The sequence below is a fragment of the Mastacembelus armatus genome, chromosome 7 (genome assembly GCF_900324485.2).
Source record: "Mastacembelus armatus chromosome 7, fMasArm1.2, whole genome shotgun sequence".
NCBI lineage: Eukaryota > Metazoa > Chordata > Actinopteri > Synbranchiformes > Mastacembelidae > Mastacembelus > Mastacembelus armatus.
Genome location: NC_046639.1, coordinates 16,223,561 through 16,242,387, shown reverse-complemented (window position 1 = coordinate 16,242,387; position 18,827 = coordinate 16,223,561).

The following is an 18,827-nucleotide window of genomic DNA, read 5'->3' as shown; positions in this document are numbered from 1 at the left end:
TGACATTTACCAATACTTTTGATGCAAAAGGCCTCACACTATAATTTGAATACTTCTGAAGAAGATTTGCTTTTTAAAATGTTTTTCTCTTCAATATTTTTCAGTATAAGCTATATATTTTTCTTTCTCTTGTTGTAGCTAAGTAGTTATAATAATAGTGAAATATGAACTGTGACAAGTGGCCTATTTGATAATAAAGTTTTAGTGATGTGAAATTGAGCCAACCATCATCAATGACTGAAACTGAGCATTGACTGAAGATGGAAAATATCCACAACGGCGCCTCTCCAGTATAAAACTAACTTCAGCCCGTCACCACTACAGGATCCTTTGAATGTGTGTCAGTACAAGGCAGCCACTGGTCATTCACATCTTTGTTAGTTTTACAGTAAAGCAGGAAGTTATGCAATCATCTATACTGGTACTAAAAAGCTGCTTTGTTGATTCACTGCCAAAAATAATAGAGCATTTCTGCATGAGCATTACTTTGGTGACAGCACCAGTGAACTGTGATTACTCATACACTTAGACACTGGTCTTCAATTTGACCTTCAGGGCATTCTGTCCTCCATTGCTACAGTGTAAAAAATTAAAGAATGACATTAAAACAACTGAAAATCCTCAACATCAGTCACTGCTGTTCAGTAAATCCTAAATGACTGACGCAGTGATTCCTGAGGAATGTCAACTGTAGTGACTAACAGGCAAATTGGACTCACTGGACTGAAGAATGATGCACATATGGTCTTTATGTCCCAGACAACTGATGCAAGCGCTTCTAATTTTTGAAACAAAAAACAAAAATCCTCAATAACAGGAGCTCCCTAACAACAATAGCATAATCATTTATTTTCATAATAGTAATTATAAAATCCTATTTTTCATTATACTCCCACTACAAAAGCTTCCTTAGAAATTCCTCCTGCAACCCTGTGAGAGCACACATATTCATCACTTTCACCTGAGTATTAGGGAATACTAGGACACTGTTGCCATCTAGTGGCTTCTCTGTAATAGACACCTCCTACTTCAGGTTAAGAGCTTCACAATCAGTATCGTGGAACTACTGTATTCATTCCTCTCTTATTCAGAATAACATTTAATTCCTTGGAGAATCACACAGTAGACGCTGCACATGGTGGCACATGTAGTTATTTTGAGCAAGTGCTTAAAACTTGAAAGATGAGAAAAAAGTTGAGTGGCTGAATGCAGAATGAACATTATCTCTATCTTCACTTCCTTCCTAACTTCAGCATATTTTCACATGTGGCATCTGATTTCTCTGTGACAAGAACTGGAATTAAAGGGACATTTAAAATGACCTTATTTGTCCACAGTGGGAGGAGGTTGAAGGTAATATGGCTCATTTTACATCCTTGGTGGCGAACATAGCTTGGCGACTTGAATTACCTTCCCCTCAGCTCATCTCTCAGCGAAAATCACATTTTCCCATGCAGTGATGGTACAATGTGCTGAGCTTGGTGATATCTCAGGGCCCGTGCACAGTGGAGGAGGGGAGTGCAGACATGCTTACTGCCTCCCTTTTAGAAACCATCATTTCAGCAGGATCGATAGTACATCCCACTCCATGGCTGGCAGTGCTCTGCTTCTACAGAGGGATAGAGAGTGGGGGGAGGATGGTGTGTGGACAGCTGCACCAAGGCAAGTCCGAGCAGCCAAGGTGAATGATTGCATGCTGCGTCAGACACTCAGCTCCTCACTTATTCTGAGATGCAGTTTCTGAGGAGGACCAGTGGGTGGATGCTGTCCTCAAGTGGTATTTGTAGGTGCAGACAACATACTGATGAAGCTTATGAGCTACTTCAGCTGTCAGGTACTTTGTGTTCTGCGTTTTTTGCCTCTTAGCTGACTCACAAATGTGCCTTGAGACAAGTAAAGATCTGCAGCCAATGCAACTTGCATAAAACCTTTATTTTTGAAACGTCCTACACCTCTGACTGTATTGGAGGTTGAGCGCTCAAATAGATTCATGCTGTAGGTGAGAAGACATCTCATGTTTCAGTGGATGGCTTGCAATATAAGACCTGTACAGTCCAGCTTTGTATAGCAGAAAGCCTTACACAGCAATAAAATCGTTTTTATCAGAGTTGTGTGCATGGGCAGTTGGGTTTAGAAAATCATTCATGTGGGAATACTGGTATTTGTTTAGTTATCTATAACATAGTGCTGTATATTGTTCAAGAAGCCCAGTGAGAAAACACATATCTTTGAATTCAAAGTTAGCAGTGTTTTAGTTTTTTGATGTTTAATTTTTTAACCCAAATTATTTTGCAACAAATTATATTACAAAAATGATTAATCATGCTCATATATTTGATAGTTACAAAATCTACTATTTATTTTCATTACTGACTACTTTTCACAATAAAATCATAAATTTTTAACCCATAAAAAGTTGTAAAAGAATGAAAAATGCTTATCACTTTTTCCCAAAGCTAAAGGTGACACATTCAAATGTGTTGTTTTGTCACTGTTCAAAACCAAAATATGTTATATTTTCACAGCTTTAAAAACAAAGAAAACAAGCAAATCCTTATGTTGAAGCAAACGTGTGTCATTTATTTTACTTTAAGTGAATTGTCTATTAAAATACTTATTTTAATTATAAATGTTTTTAAATTTGCATTTATAAAATTAATATGCTGCTATGACCATTTCTAATATTCCATAATGAAACCCCTAACATCTCTAATTGTTAATTTGTGCAATAAAGTTCCACATTTCTGTAAAGAAGCCACACTAGAAATGTACAGGCTTTTGTTTCCTCACGTTTTTTGCTGTCTTTATATGTGAATGTGTCAACAGCATTCAGCGTGTCCATATTTGTGACTTTGAGAAGAGCGCCTGTAAGGAAAGGGTGTCAGTTAAGAGGTGCAACACTGCGGGACAGGACGATGTGGATGGGACCGGAGGTGTGGTGCAGTACAAGCATCCCCCTCTGTTCAGATCACTACTCATTTGTCAAGTTGCCTGCAGACTTGAATGGTGCATTGCTGCTAAAATACAGAGGCAATCAGAGAGAATAGCACACCTCTGAGGAGGGGTCCCAGGTGGATGAGGGCATTGGTGATTTGCAGATTATGAAGTCTTCACAGCACACATCAGAGGTTTAATTGGCAGAAAGATTTATATTGTCCTTAAATTACTTTATTAATATATAATTATTATTCATAGATTCAATATTGAAAAACACTTGTTTACCATTTTTACAAAGAATAAAAAGGAGAGACATGGCTGGTATTCATCAACACCCCGACACTCCCATCCACCCCCTTAAAGCCACAGAAACTGGATTGTCTCTACTCTGGTTAAACTGTAGGCCATTCTCTGCTCACGTAGCTCATCAGGCAGCACCCAGGAAACTGACTGACCCTTCTCATCCGTCACACAGTGGTGTGGCAGTTGTTGGATACAGGCTCTCACATTGTTGAGGTGGGTCGAACTCATCCAGGATAGGAATTGGCAGTGGAACCACCTGGTCTGCCCAGAAAAATATGATCAGAAATTATGAAAATGAAACAGTAAAATCTATATTTAAATAATTTCAAATATATGAATAGTCTTGAACTAAGGTCATAAATTAAAAAAATCTTACACTTACTAAGGATGCAAGGGTCCAACTTTCTTTTCCATAATTAGAAAAAGTCAGCACAGGGTATCTGTTGGTATATAATACCAATCCAATACTCCATTTCCCCCTAATTTAAACTCAGTTAACATCACTTGGATCATTGTAGGCCGAATCTTTGACTAATTATGTTACTGAACAGTCTTGCTGTAAAAAATGCTCTTTAAGCTGTTCTTTAAAACTTGGGGTGTATGATTTATAGTTCAGATTAGCAGACAGTAATTGCTTAAAATATATTATTGTATTGCAAAATTAAAACTATCCCAACTATGTTTCTTAAGATATTAACCAAGAGATACTAACCAATAACCAAAGCAAAAATATTTAAGCTTGGTTATACTTTTTTTTTTTTAATCGTTACAAATTTAATGCAAAGACCATAAAGCCCCACTGTTGTCGAAAGACTATTTAAACCACTCCCTCCCTTCATTACACCTGTACAATTGTTCATTTGCTTATTCTCACATACATCGGTCTGCTGCTAAGTAACAACACACTTAATGTGAATTAATCAACGGGTGAAAATGATTCCCAACAAATGCAATATTTACCCCTGGTAAAATGTTCTAAAAACTACAGTGGCCAGCTGTTTTAGAAAATCACTCTTCAGTCTTTTTTAATTAAAGTATACAATTGTGATCCATCTGTAAAGATTTGTGTTTGCTGGCAACTTATGGTCCAAATGGTATTTGTTGCCAATAACAAAAAAAAAAAAAAAAAAAAAAAAAAAAGCAGAATATCAAAAAAAACCCAGCTGCAAAATAAGATAAATTCAAAAAATGTCTGTTTCACAGTATGTGAAAGTGGAAGTTCTGCAACCAGTGAACATGTCAAAGGTCATAAGACAACAAAACCTTTAGTTCATGCTGGTAGTGTGCCATAGAGACATGACCATGACAGAAGACAGTCCTGACCAGTTTACAAAATGACTTCAAGGCCCCCATATAAATGACTGTTTCTGACTATTACACTTGACCGCTTGCAATATTCATACACCACATTCTCACTTTAGAATTAAAATGATTAAAACTATCAAATATATTACAACACTGAGCACAGCTGTGGTAGTTAAAGAAAACATTTGACAGTTGAACCGGCGTCTCTATCTGCATGTGTGTCATAACTGAAGGTTGGTGAAGATTAAGTTGTTTCAATTGAATCAGATCATTTCTCCCTTAGACTTCAATAGTAAAAATATCTTTAAAAACTGTGCCCAATTTATCAGGAAGCTGCACAATTTGATGTTAAAATGATCTTTATAACACAAAGGGTTTGCAACTAGTTACGCAGTAAATTTTGTGCTATAATAATAAAAAAACTGGGCGTGGTACCAATCTCATACTTAGTTAATGGCAAAAAACTACATGTTTCTCTGAATCATTCTAATACATCTGTTAAGGAAATGTTCCTTCTTTACCTCTGAATGTCAGTTCCTCCAGTCATTAAGCAGCAGATGTCTCAGTGCTTCTTAGTTCCTGGTGAAATTGGTGCATATGTCAGGAATCACCCCGAAGACACTGCCGCTGCTGAAACACTTCACACGCAGATACAGACATTAACAGGCCTGTTCTCTCTCTCTCTGTCCCTGTGTGCTATACCTGTTTTTGACGGTAACAAATGGCAGTAGTGAATGTAGGCCATGAGTCGGCACACATCCAGAAGACATGAGTTTCTGTGGCTGATATGCAACACTCTTCTAAAAACCTGTAATGCAGAACACAATGCAGCAGGGGAGAGGACCAATATAACGAGCACCTCACCATCTCTGCAGGTGAAAGCAATGCATGCTGCACAATACAGCCCAAAAAATGGTTTATTTCACAATTGCAAACAAACATTTAGGTTTTGTTTTTTTCAATTAAACACGAAGTTGTTTTCTGCCTTAATACCACACAAATATTAATGTTTCATTTAAAAAGCTGAATCACAACGACGACTGGCTTTCTCTGCTCCTTGTAAAGGATCTTTTTGAGGTCCTTTAGTGCTTTTGAGACGATCATTTCTTTTTTTAATTTTGTAAACTGTCTACTGGTTTGATGGGAGTGCAGCTTAGCCGTGAAGCCTAATATTTACGAGTATAATTTAGCTGGTTTACAGGTTAATGGGCATCTACATATTTCTGTCACAGATAAGATAAATGAAAAGTCCAATATAAAGGAAATGTTTTCTTTAACTGCCCCTCAAATTATACTTTGAACTGCCGGCATCTTAAATGCTGAGATGAAATACAGCCAAGTTCAAACCAAATGATCTATTTCATACTGTCTATACTTTCTGAAAATATGACATATAGGTAATTACAGATCTATTACAGATCAAGAATTCTAGCTGCAGTCTCCCTTATTTAAGGCTGATCCGTGCCTTATGCTTTGCTACAACAACGCTGTAAAGAGCAGACTGGCGGCTGCTGACGCTGACAGCTGACAGAGCCGCTGCTCGTTCACCACAACAGAGCAGCCAGCTGTCAGAAGTTCGGCCTCTCACCACAATCGCAATACATCATAGACCTTAATAGTGAGGCAAGAACTGATGGCTACTTGTGCTTCGTACGTTTCACATGTCAAGCTCTACCTTTCAAAACAGGATCTTTAATATCACACTGAATAAGTGATTCTTTGATAAAATGGAGGAAAATGAAAGGAGAGTGTCCTTGTGAGTGAAATAAAAAGATGTCTTGACTCTGTTTTATTTGTTGGGAACTCAAAATGGTAAACTGTACTTCTGCAGTTGCACACTCATTCTTGTACAACCATATATGAACTGTTTTGTTATTGATAGTGTTGTCTTTTTTTCGCTGCACTTGGCTTTGAGAAGAATCAGATTTACAAAATGAGGTCAGCAAAGAAGCACTGATGCAGTGAAACAACCACACACCTTCTTCTACAAAGACAGGGTCCCATCATTCAGTCTACCTCTATGCCAGACTGACTAAACAGAGCAGAGAGAGAAAGGTTTTCGTGAAGTTAATTTATTGCTAGCTACTCTCAATTACCTCCTATCGAGACCTATTTTTGGTCAGCAGTGTTAGACTACAACTTTTAACCTAATCACTTCTGGTTACTGAAAACCTTTTTTTTTCCCCATCTAATCAGACTTTCAGAAACAAAGTCAACAATGCTGTGCACCCAAAGATAGATAAAATCTTCACAGTTTCAAAGACCCAGGAATCAGTTGCCTGTCAAAGCAATTCCCTTCGTTGACAGAGGACTGCTGAGAATTAGTCTGAACTGATGTGTAAACCAAACGAGCTGCTGAGCTTGTGAATCAATGTGTCTATTATCTTTTCCGGACAGATCAATGGAGCCAAGGAGTGGGTTGTGAATGGCAAAAAAAAAAAAAAAAAAAAAAAGACACACAAACCCACCAGCCCGTGGTTAGACCTAACTCTATTACCTGCATGTGTCACAGATATTAGATTACTTCATTTTTGTTACAGCTTGTGCCAGATAAAACATAAATCAATGATGATGCCCAGCTTTGACACCGGGTATTTAAACACCTTCCTATCAAGTGCAAAAACACTTATAGTGGGGCAGTTTTCGCAGACCTTATCACGACTTATATACAGTACATGAGTAGGACTTTTTTATGATGTTTGGTGGATTGCACAGATGTCTATGCTTATATGATCTTTGAGCCTTTAAACACATTGAGTTATATGCTTGGCTGGGAAACTGTAGAACCAGCAGAGATGCAGTGACTGTAGCCAGGTAAAGCATAGTGAGGTAATCTAACAGGACATGTAAAAGGGCCCCTCCTCATGGCTTATTCATCACAGGGGATGCCATTACTGAGAATGGCAGGGGCTATGTGAGGGATATGCTGGAGGGGGGCCATCTTCCCTGGAGACACAGAATTACAGAGGAGAGGGCAGATGCTGCAAGTTTCAGCAGACCGATGCAGCAGCAGCACTGCATGCAGACTGTGCAGGGAAAGATGCTTCGCTCTCACTTAATGAATCACAGTTCTTGCATGCTACATAACTGTCCTTCTTACACTGACTGATATGAACAGCTTCATTTAGCTTGACCCCCTATAGTCAGAGATGCTCCATTAGTGAGTTTACTGGTTCAGCAACATGTACTAATATGATCTATCTTATAAGGACAGAGATACAAGCTACTTAGAGAAAAAAAGCAAGTATGAAGTGAGGTAAGCCTTGACTTGAAGGATGCAGGGTTAAAATGAGATACATGCAAGGATCACTGGGTTCATCTGGGGGCCCGGGCAGAACAAAATCATGAAAAAGAGTCCTAGAGTGAGAAGCAGCGTGAGCTGCACTGCTGCAGAAGAGAATAACTAGACTGCTGATGCCTCAAATGCAAAGAATATATAATGGAGCCACCATTAGCCATACAAAGCCCATGCAGTGCACTGCAAACGTCATCATTGAAGGCTCGGAAGTGGTGGTGCATTTTTGTGAAGTAAAGACATTGCAGAAAGAGAAGTTCAACCTCATTGGCTGACTAAATGATGGATGATCTCACTCTCACTGAGTTGTGCAACGCGCAAAAGACAAATTTGGTTGGTCAAGATATTTCTATATTTTAGCGCACTGCAGAATAGCATCAAAAAAGCAGTGCATCTTGGGTAATAAAAGGTAGCTAATACGATTTGCAGATTAAGGATTTTTTACTTTCCTGAAGGTTATTTTACATTTGGTGGAATTTTGAAACTTTGCATTTTGACATTTATGCTTTTAGAAAGTAGCAATTGTAAATAATTCCTAGCTATCGCTTAACTGCATAATAAATCACCAACATTTTTTTTTTACAGTATCATCAATGATCAAATGATCAGTTTCATTTAAAAGTAGCAACCAAGGCTTGACACTGTCACCTTTTTTGATGTTACATGAACATTAGTGAATTAAAAAGCATATTTCCACAATTCATACCTGGAGAAATTTTTCCTGGCAATTTCTAAGGAAATTAGATTTCTGAAATATTGTGACAAGCTTCAAAGCACACCAGAGGAAACAGCGTCTCAGTGAAGCAAACTGTTCCTCACTGAGGTTTGAGCACACTCATTTCTCAAAGCAATCTCTGCTGTAGTGTGAAAATGAATCAAAGGGGATAGAGAGTTATGTGTGCGTGGAGGGGGTCTCTCTTGTGAGAACTGCTTTACACTGATGATTGTTTGGAGTTTTAGGAGGGGAGGGAGGGTTACTGAGGAGGGCAGGGAGGAGAGGAGGCTGGACTGAAGATGTGCACACACACTGACCCTGGAGGTTGTGTTCCCCTTTAAAAGTCCCATCCCACTCAGATACGCAGAGCTCATGCAGGATCTGCTGCGGCAGTGGGGGAACACTGCTGAGCTGTGCAGTTTATGCTGCCAGCAAGCGTGCAAAGAAGAGGAGGGGGAGCGAGCGCGTACAGGAGGAGGAGGAGTGAGGGAGAGATAGGGAGAGAGAGAGTGCAAACAATGTCATTCTGTTCAGGAGGCAATGCTGCAGTCAACTTTACCACGCCATGAACGCACATCACCAGCAACCAAGAGGCTCAGTGTGAGTGCAGAGAAGTTTTCGTCCTCTCCTCCCTGTGTGTGATGCGGTCCGACACTCATCTGTAGGTATGCCTTTATTTCCTCTCTATTCTTATTTACCTTGTACGTTGTCTTGTTACATGTTTGCCTCTTCACAAAGGATAGTATACTTCTTTAAATAGCCCTACAGGAGTTGATATATGTGTGTAGGTGTGTATGTTTGTGGCGCTGAAGGTCCTGGCTGCTACTGTCTCATCAGTATAGGCTTTCTCTGCACCAGTAATAACCAGGCAGCAGCCAGCCAGACAGCCAGTCAGTTAGCAGTCAGGCTCCACTGCTCCCTCATCCATGTTTAACACATGGTACGAGCTGGAAATAGCAGCCGGCGTGTCAGATAGCGGTTGTTTCAGAGGGCTCACAATTTGACACAAGGACAAAACTAACCTGGATGCAAAGACTTCCTTCCACTAGGGGAGACTTTTATCTGCTGACTTAGCTGTTAGGAGAGTACAGATAGTCCCACATTTCTACTTTTCTCTGCTAGTTGTGTGTTCATATTAAGCATCATGTGTTAGTTGTTAATATGGTGCTGGAAACTGGTAAGCAGGATCTATTGTATTGGCGGTTGGAGGTTGTTAGTGCCTGAGTGCTGAAATGGAGAAATGAGAATGAGGCTACATTGGCCTGCTTGGGACAGGGGAGCTGTGGTGCAGTCATGAAGTTGTGCTCTAGCAACTAGGACTTTTCTGCCATCCTGTAAGAGGATACCAGGGCAGGGTGTAGCTCTGTAAGATTTTTTTTTTTTTTTTTTTTTTTTTTTGGAGAGTTTGTCACAAACAGAAAGGAACAGAAAGAGTGCTCAGCTGTAGCTGAATGAATTTAGAGAAGTTTTTTTTTTTTTTTTTTTAAACGAAAAGGTCTGTTAGTACAGAACACAGCGGCTGCAGTATCTCAGCAACTCTCTGCTCTTAAAGTCACCATTGCTGCTTTTCTCTTGTGCGCTATACTGCAGTGTCTATAATCTACTTGGAGCTATGGAAAACAAGGCAACAAGGAAAAGGTTCATGTAAAAGTGAGGCAGTCTCCAAAGCAGCCTGGGAGACCTGTCCAGTCAGGTCAGTTCACCTCATTCAGCTCTGAGTTCACCTCAGGTAACTGTGCTAAGACCTTGAAAAAGTCGGCCCTGCATTGTCAGCTGGCTTTTTGTGAGGCAGAAATGCGGAGCATATCTCTGGGTTTTAGATTTCTTCCCACTGTAGATAGGCAAGTGCAAAAGAGAACAAAGTGATAAAGTGTGCTAAAGGTCTGCGCCACATCTGAACATCTGCAGTTCTCCTGCTAATACTTTCGCTAAGGGTGGGTGCTGCACTGCCAGCAAAGGAAATTGCCGCACTCACCTGATGTTCCTTGCACCTCACTTCTGCCCCCCACCCCTTCCTTTCCTTTCTTCCTCCTCCTCCTTTTCAATTTCTGTACTGTAGTCTCTCTCCAAGGTACAGTTGCCCAGCACAGTGCCTCGTGTTCTGCACTTCTGTGATTCTGCCACCTCCTCCCATAACCCCCACCCCCCACCCCACCCACACCCACACCCACCCCCTTCTCCTACTCTCGCCTCCTCTCCCCTGCTGAAAAAGTATGCAGCTCATGCACTCGCCATCCTCCTTGAGCAATTTTCCTGAGTGAACAGAGAGAGGAGAGAGAAAGAAAAAAAAAGCCAGACCCCATGAGCCAGCAGCAGAACAGCAATCCTGCAGTGTCCTGCAGCAGCTGTGTTCCTGCAGTGCAGGCCTCTAATAGCACACACACACACACACACACACACACAGAAACATGGTGATGCACATCAAGGCTATCGTTCCCTTTCCCAGAGACACACAGACAGTCTTCCAGTCATGTGACAGTGGTGGTAATATGAGGGAGAGCAGGCCGTCTCGTTCTGGACCGGACTAAGATGAGTTTAGAGACAGAGAAAGAGAAAGACGCACACAAGCCTGCAGACTCTACTACCGTGGAGCTCCACAGGGAGGACATGGTGAGATTAGCTGGTTGTCCCCCTCGCTGCTGGTGCATTGTCCTGTTCCAGCACTCCAGCTCCGATGATGTAATCAATGCAGCAAGCTTTGAACTTGCTGGGCTAGGGGTTCTCCCCCCACCCCCCGACCAACACAGATGTGTGAGGCCTTAGCTGCAGTCAGTGTCCCAGGTAGGAAAATGAATCAATTACACTTTTATGCGATGATTTACCAACTAACATGCAAAAAAATCATTTCCTGTGAGTGGCTCGTTCAATGATTGTCCTTATTTCTCACTTGTGTAAACAGTTCACGCTTCCATAAATCAAGATCAAGTCAGCTGGTGAAAACTACTCCTGGCACTTTGTCAAAAGACTACTATGCAGTGCTGCATCACCACATCCAATAAATTCAAGTAAATTAAAACTACCTGCAGGCAAATACACCTCTTCTGCCCTTTTGCAAAGTTGCTCTGCTTTTCTACTTTCTATCAGGGGGGAAACAACAAGACAGCACTTTGAGTTGTTTTTTTTTTTTTTTGTTTTTTTTTGCGGGCAACATCATAGTGACTTTGCTCTTTCAATGATAAGGTCATCAGCCTGTTGACAGGCTGCAGTGGAGAGCAGCACCAGTAATGTACAGTACGGTGCTTTAGTGATGCTCAGGCAGCCAGACTCAGACCATATTGTAGCAGGTGAGTTTTGCTGAGCTGGTTCCTTCCACTGCACCCAGAATCTGCCTAGCGATCAGCTTCCACTACAGCAGTGATGAACTAGCATCATCCCTCCTCAGAGTAAAAAAAAAAAAAAAAAACTAGCCAGCATCAGAGCAGCCCTGCATAATTAGCACTCATGGATGGTGATGATTATGCACATTCGATGCTGTTTAATGTGTCAGAACCTAAATACTGTACAATGCGCATACGTATAATGTATACGTACGTGCATTGTATATACAGTATATACATACACACACATAGACACATATGTATGTGTCTACCTGTGACCCATCAGATAGAGGGTTGTTTTTCTGATAAATAAACATTTTTAAATTCAGATTTGGCAATTAAACATTATTACATTTTAACCTATATTTTTTTAACATTTTAACATACTTACAGTCATATAACTCATACTGACTCACTTCACCTGTGATTGATGTGACCTAGCGTGGGTTACCATATAAGATGATTTGATGAATCAGCAGCTTTCATTAGCCTGCTGTGCTGGTGTCCAGTTACAGCTTCTATAAACTATTCATTCTGCTGTGTTAAAGATTAAGTAGGACTACCTGCTAATAACTGTGTGAGTGAAAAGCACGACTGGAGATCCGTTTTTAAAAGTTTTCCATCGAGGAGTCAAAACTGAGGCATTAGTATTAGCCAGAAAACACAGACACAATAAACTTCTTCCACCCGACACGGTCATAGAGTAAGAAAAGAGAAAGAAGTCACGGCCTGCAGGAAAACTGGACTTCTTTGTGATCTATGACATAACAAAGGTGATCAGACAAGTCAACCCAATTCCTTATAACACTTTTTTTTTTTTCACTTGGTTGTCACTGTTCCGCACATCATCTTATCAATTCTGCTTTTGTAAAGAAATGCATTTAACCGTGTCACATAGAGAAGCAAGAACAACTCCTTCATGTGTTGAAAGTGTTGAAAGTGAAAGCTGTGTATGCTAGCTGACTGAAGCAGGCTGAGTCATGCTGGGTCTTTTCTGGGTTTCCCCCCTCTCTAATCCTCTGCTCCTCCCCCTCTGGTCTAGGAGCAGGCTCATACACCCAGTCCGGCTGTTGGTGGTTTGTTGGAACATGCCTTGACTTGTTGTGCTGCCTGAATGAAGCAGAGAGAGACAGCCACACAGAGAGAGAGAGGGAGAGAGAGAGAGCGAGAGAGAGAGAGGCTCATGGTCAACAGTTTGAAGTGACCCAGACAATAGGAGAGCCCTGCAGTACCCATGGACAGACTCCTGTTGATGTCAACACCAGTAGAGACAAGCGTGAATGGAGGAGCTCCGCTGCTGTCTGGCTGCTTGGTGAGTGTCAAAATTGTGTGTGAATAAAAGCCTCTGACATATTCTATAACATTACGACACTTCAGTGAATGTTTAGGTTAATAGTTATTGCAAAAAAGAGCGTGGCACACCTTTACTTCCCTGTAAAACTTCTAAAACACTAATTAGTGCAGGGAGATCAGACGATGCTGAAATGAGGCCTTCGGATCAGCTTAATAAGGCCTGTAGGTTGACTGAACTATTAATGAGCAAATGTTCATGTGAAGTGTACAGTTCCCGGTGTTGTGAAAGTGTCCACACTGTGTCTTTACGCCAACACCATGCCACAGTAACTATACAAAAGGTTACTGAATGCAGAGAAGATAGATACACCCAATCACACAGTGGCACAGTAACCTCCACACAGACAGAGCAAACACAGACGACCCTTTCACAGGTCCGCAGGCACTCTATGATCAGCGGCGGACCAGACAGTGATCCAGAGAGAGGAGGATAGCTGTTTTTGTTATTGTTGTCGCCACTGTGCAGGAGACCTTAGCAGCCCACCTCTCCTTCCTTAAAAGCCGAGACTAGAGACAGATAGAGAGTCCAGAGTTCCTCATTTCTCACAACTGATTTGTATCTGATTGAATGCAACAGGGAGACAGAGCTGATTTCAACTTCTGCTTTAAAAGCAACAATCAATCAGAACTGATGTTGTAACAGAAGATTCAAATAAGTCTCAAGAGAGGAATCACGAGTGTTCGGGACAGGAAGCGTCTTTAGATTACACACACTGTACATAGAAAAGCAGATAAAGACATTCTTAACTGCACCAGGCTGTCACTGTCATATATAGTGTTACTGATTAGCTCTACATGAAAACTCATATGGGCCTTGTCAAAACTCAAATACATTAATCACTCAAGTGAGTCAAATGATAATCATTTAGTGTCCAGTGCACTATGATTTGTGTATTTTACCTGTGTGTGTTCAAGTCAGCAGATAGTTACTGGGGCAACTCTGTTTTCTGGTAACCAGGGGTAGTGCGCACTGTGTGTAAGGCTCAAAACCACTGAATTATTAACACAATGCAGTTTGACACAAAATACTGATAAGAGAACACAGATGAAACCGATTCTCAACTGAAAAATGTTTTAAAAGAGTAAAAAAAAAAACAGATAGACAAAGTCATGACGTGTGATTAATCGTTTCTAATTATTTTCTATCAACTTAAAAGGCCTCCGGTGGTGGTTCTGGCTTGTTAGTTTGAAATTAAAACACCTAAAATGCAAAATCAATATACATACTTGTTCTACATAAACCCAATGTGAAGCTGAGTCTCGGCGCCAGGCATGCCATCAGTTTACATGTCGTGTGTAGCGTTGTTCAGAAACATGGCTCTACAGTAAATACTAATGTCATTGTTAGCTATAAGATGATTAGGTCTGTGGAATGGGACTGGAGCAGGAAAGCATGACTGTTTGAGCGTTATTAGCTCACACTTGAACTACCAATATAGGCACTGCTGAGAGGAGCAAGGAGGGCTGAGGAAGTGAAGTAAAGAGGCTGGTGATACTGGGCTGTGCTTCTGACTCTCTGAGGCCTGACAACAAAGGGATCCATCATATTCAGGAAGTTTAAGTGGGTTTGGGGTTGGGGTGTGTACTCTATGTCTATGTCTGTGCTTTGTTGATGTGATGGGAAAATTGCATTACTCCTCAGGAAAACTATATCTGTAGGTTTTGAAGGCACATTTACAAGTCTTCAATACAACTCTGAGACAAACACTGCAATATGCAGACTATTTCTTATACCCTCTCATTTATAAATGTGATAACATTTTAGATTTGTTTTTGTGATGAAAATGTTTAGTTGCTATACAATATCCGTATACTGTCAGTGGTTTTAAATAGAGAGTGCCAACTATTTTCAGTAATCACTGATGATTTTGCATTTTTAAACACACCAAACTTTTAATATATCCAACTTTTCACTTGTGACATTTTATTTATATTGAGTGGACATCACAATGGATCACTTCTTCTATTTTATTAGATTTTAAGCCAGAGCCCCGGATGGTTCCATTAGCACCACTGATGATGAATATTGACTTTATTTAGGATGTATCAGTAATATAATCTAAACTGCTGTCTCTCACACATCCTGTATCTAAAATCATATTAGCATAAGCAAAACAAACTGTCAAAATTATGATGTATTCAATGTGGCATTTAAACTGGCAACCCTGAAAATACTGTGTTTTTCCCAGAACCTACAAAAAAAAATCCATCATCTACATCTCTTACTAATATGTGTATTAAAAAATTCCCACGGTGTTTTTTGTTGGGCTGATATTGCGGAAGTAAGAAGTCAAAAATCTGTCAATAAAGCTTAGCCCAGCCTGAGGGCTAAAATATATTTGCGGACAGCTTTTTGAGTTAAGGATCACTGCTGCACCTACTGCTGCTGTTTGCTGTGTGAAGCAGAGAAGCAGCTAGTCATTCATTTAGCAAACTGTGTATTATTTTCACTGGCATTCCTCAATCCTGTATTAGGGATTACATCAATCCCTGAGCAGGGAGGAATTCCTGTCATCATGTGCTCACCGAACAAAGAGACAAAGAGACACGGACACAGTCATTTAGCAAATGAAAGCAGGACAAGAGGTGTCTCTGTTTGTGGACATCACTTGTATCTGTGTGTGTAAGACGTAGGCAGACTAATAAATATTTAGTGTTAGCATCTTTCTGTGACATCAGTCAGGGTGAAAATATTCTGACCACCAGTCAGGAATTTCCAGTTATACAACCAGACATGTGTCAGAAAATACAGCAAAAGTAAACATGGAGGACTACAAATAGCCTTGCTGCAGATTTTAACAGTAAAGACACACCAGATGGAGAACATTCATCCCAATCCAAGTATTTTTCTTGACAGCTCTCTATCTCATTTATAATTCCCCCTCTTCCCTCATTTGCTGCTGACTGTAGATTGCTCTAGTATCCATGTTGTTCTGTCAGCAAAGCAGAGTCCACAGGGAGAGGACAGTATGGAATGGTCAGCCGGCCCAAAATAGCACTGCAGTGAGCAAAAGCAACTGATAGCAAGGGGATCTTAGTTGCTGTCCATTATGTACATCGACACACACGGGGACTTTACTGATTATAGGGCATTCGTGTGAGCATATAGACACACACACAAATAGATGAGAGCTAAATCAAACTGGGCCTTTTGTTGCAAAATCATGAGTCATGGCAAATCTATTCTTAGTTCGGGGGTGTTTGTGTTTGCCCAAGTTGTGTGCACTTAAAGTGCTGCTGCACAAAAGGCTAGAAGACTATAAAGAATCCGTTTGGGAACAAGCTTTGGGTCACTCTGGGCAACATTCATCAATGCATGAAAGTTATATAAAGCTCAGAAAGGCAGGGGATAGTGCCTCTAAAAGTCTGAATGTAAGATTTAGAAGATTTACATGGAGATTCATTTGGCCAGATTAGGTTTATTTCATGAACCAAGTGTTACTCAACCATTATTTCCTACTTCTTTTATAGAGCTTCCAGCTGTTGGCATAGGACCACACCACTCCTGGGGGCTTTTAGTGTGAGGCTGTTGCCTTCCAACAACCACCGCCACAAAGCTGGGCATGAACAGTGCGAGCATCCATATTACCAGACTCACAGGTGGACATGCACAGAAAAGATCAGTCAGGACCCTGCTGGGGAGGCAGGCAGAGGGACGGATGGTCAGTCGGACGCGCCTGCTGTGGGTGTTTCTCTGGCAGTGTCTTAGCTGGTTGTTGTGAGGAGTGAGAACGAAGCAATCAGCAAGTATACTGCCGCAGAAATTCTTCGCAATAAGAGGCCCTGGGATCACAGCCATAACGAGGAGAAAAACGAAAGGGAGGACAAACTTGAATCAGCATTGTAGCAAACAAGAATCCTGCTGCTACTGTAGGTTTTTACATGTGTGCTGACACTGTAGAAATTAACAAGAGCTGAGGACCTGGTACAGAATCAATTGAAGATAGACCAACTGAGAGCATGGCCTTTTTGTTTACCCCCTCTACAATATTCACAATTGGATCAGCGCATCCAACTTCTGCGCTGTGTATTGTTCTTTTAGGATCCTCTGCTGCCACCTTGTGACTGAAAACAAGCTCCCTGCATGCTTTTGTTCATCAAACACTGCAGCAATGTGTTAAACCTACGTGGTATTTTTATTTAATCCAGACAGCCTAAACAGAATATGGTTTAGCTTCCAATGATGTAAGATTATTTATTTTTCTGTTGCAAATGCATGTTGTTTTTATCCACAAATTTAGTTCTGCTTGGAATTTTTTGGGGGGGGGTTTCAAGTTGCTAACACATCCATACTGAACAGTCAATAATTAAATTACCAGTTGCAGCCTCATCTATTCTTTATGTCATAGATTCTGAATGTGTCGAGTGAGTAAATAAATGTTACATAAGGACAGATTAATTACTTTGCGTTATTATTTACATGCAATCTGTAATTATGGAAAATCTGTGTTGTATAAACCACTTTGCACTGTGCAAAAAGCACTTTGAGACCCTTGAAAAAATTATTTTTCTAAGCGAACACACTAGATTAGTATTAGTATTAGTAGTTGAATTTCCCCCTTGGGGGACGAATAAAGTATCTATCTATCTAGATCTAATGAGTGCAAGTGGGCCAGATTGGCCTGGATGACAATTGTACAATAATTAAGATTTTCATAGACACAGCAAACACAGACCATGCCAAATGTTTGGTGTGCTCCTAATTTAAGGTCCAACACAGTGTTCTTGTGCAAATTCCCAGGATTTATTGTTACTGACATTTTCTAAATTGCAAAACTGATCGCTGATCATGTGTGATTCTGATGATGAATGCAGATGTGTTTGCTGCAGGCTCAAGTCCTCTGCATTGCTGCAAACACAAAAAGGGGTTGCAGCTTTTCTGGGCTGCAGCAATGCAGAAGCAGTAAAATCCTGCTGTCACACAAGGTCATTGCTTTATGGCTTTAAATCTTTCCACTCTTCAGCTCCTTGGTAAACCACAATTACAAGGACACCATAGAATTAAGACAATTAAAACCTGCTTGACACAAATCATGGCCGACATCACTCATTGCTCCAAAATGTCACAAATGTTTACTTTATTATGTGCAGTGTGCAAGCCCCATGAACTGCTTGACAACAAGGAAAAGGAAAGGAAATTTATTTGGGGGCAAAAGGTAATAAGCAGTAAATTTAAATTGTTTGTTTTCCATTTAATCCTTTCATTAACCCTGAACGATGAGAGAGGGTGAGTGTGTCAATCCTACAGTGGAAAGCATCCACTTTGGATGGGTAATGCAATGTCACTGCGAAGTGCCTTTTAAAAATCCATATATATGTATAGTATTGTTTCCAACTGTTTAAAGCTGACTTTTCAGTATGCACAAACCTAGTGACGCAGCAAAGGGCTGAGGAATATATCTTGTGTTAATATGAAAATTATTTGTCAATTAACTAATTCTTCAACTGACAGAAAATTAACTGGCTACTGCTTTGATATTGCATCAACTATTCCAATTATTTTACCAAGAAAATATGAGAGAATTGCTCACTCAAGATCATCTAACTGGCATATACATATAATATATATATATATATATATATATATATATTATATGTATAT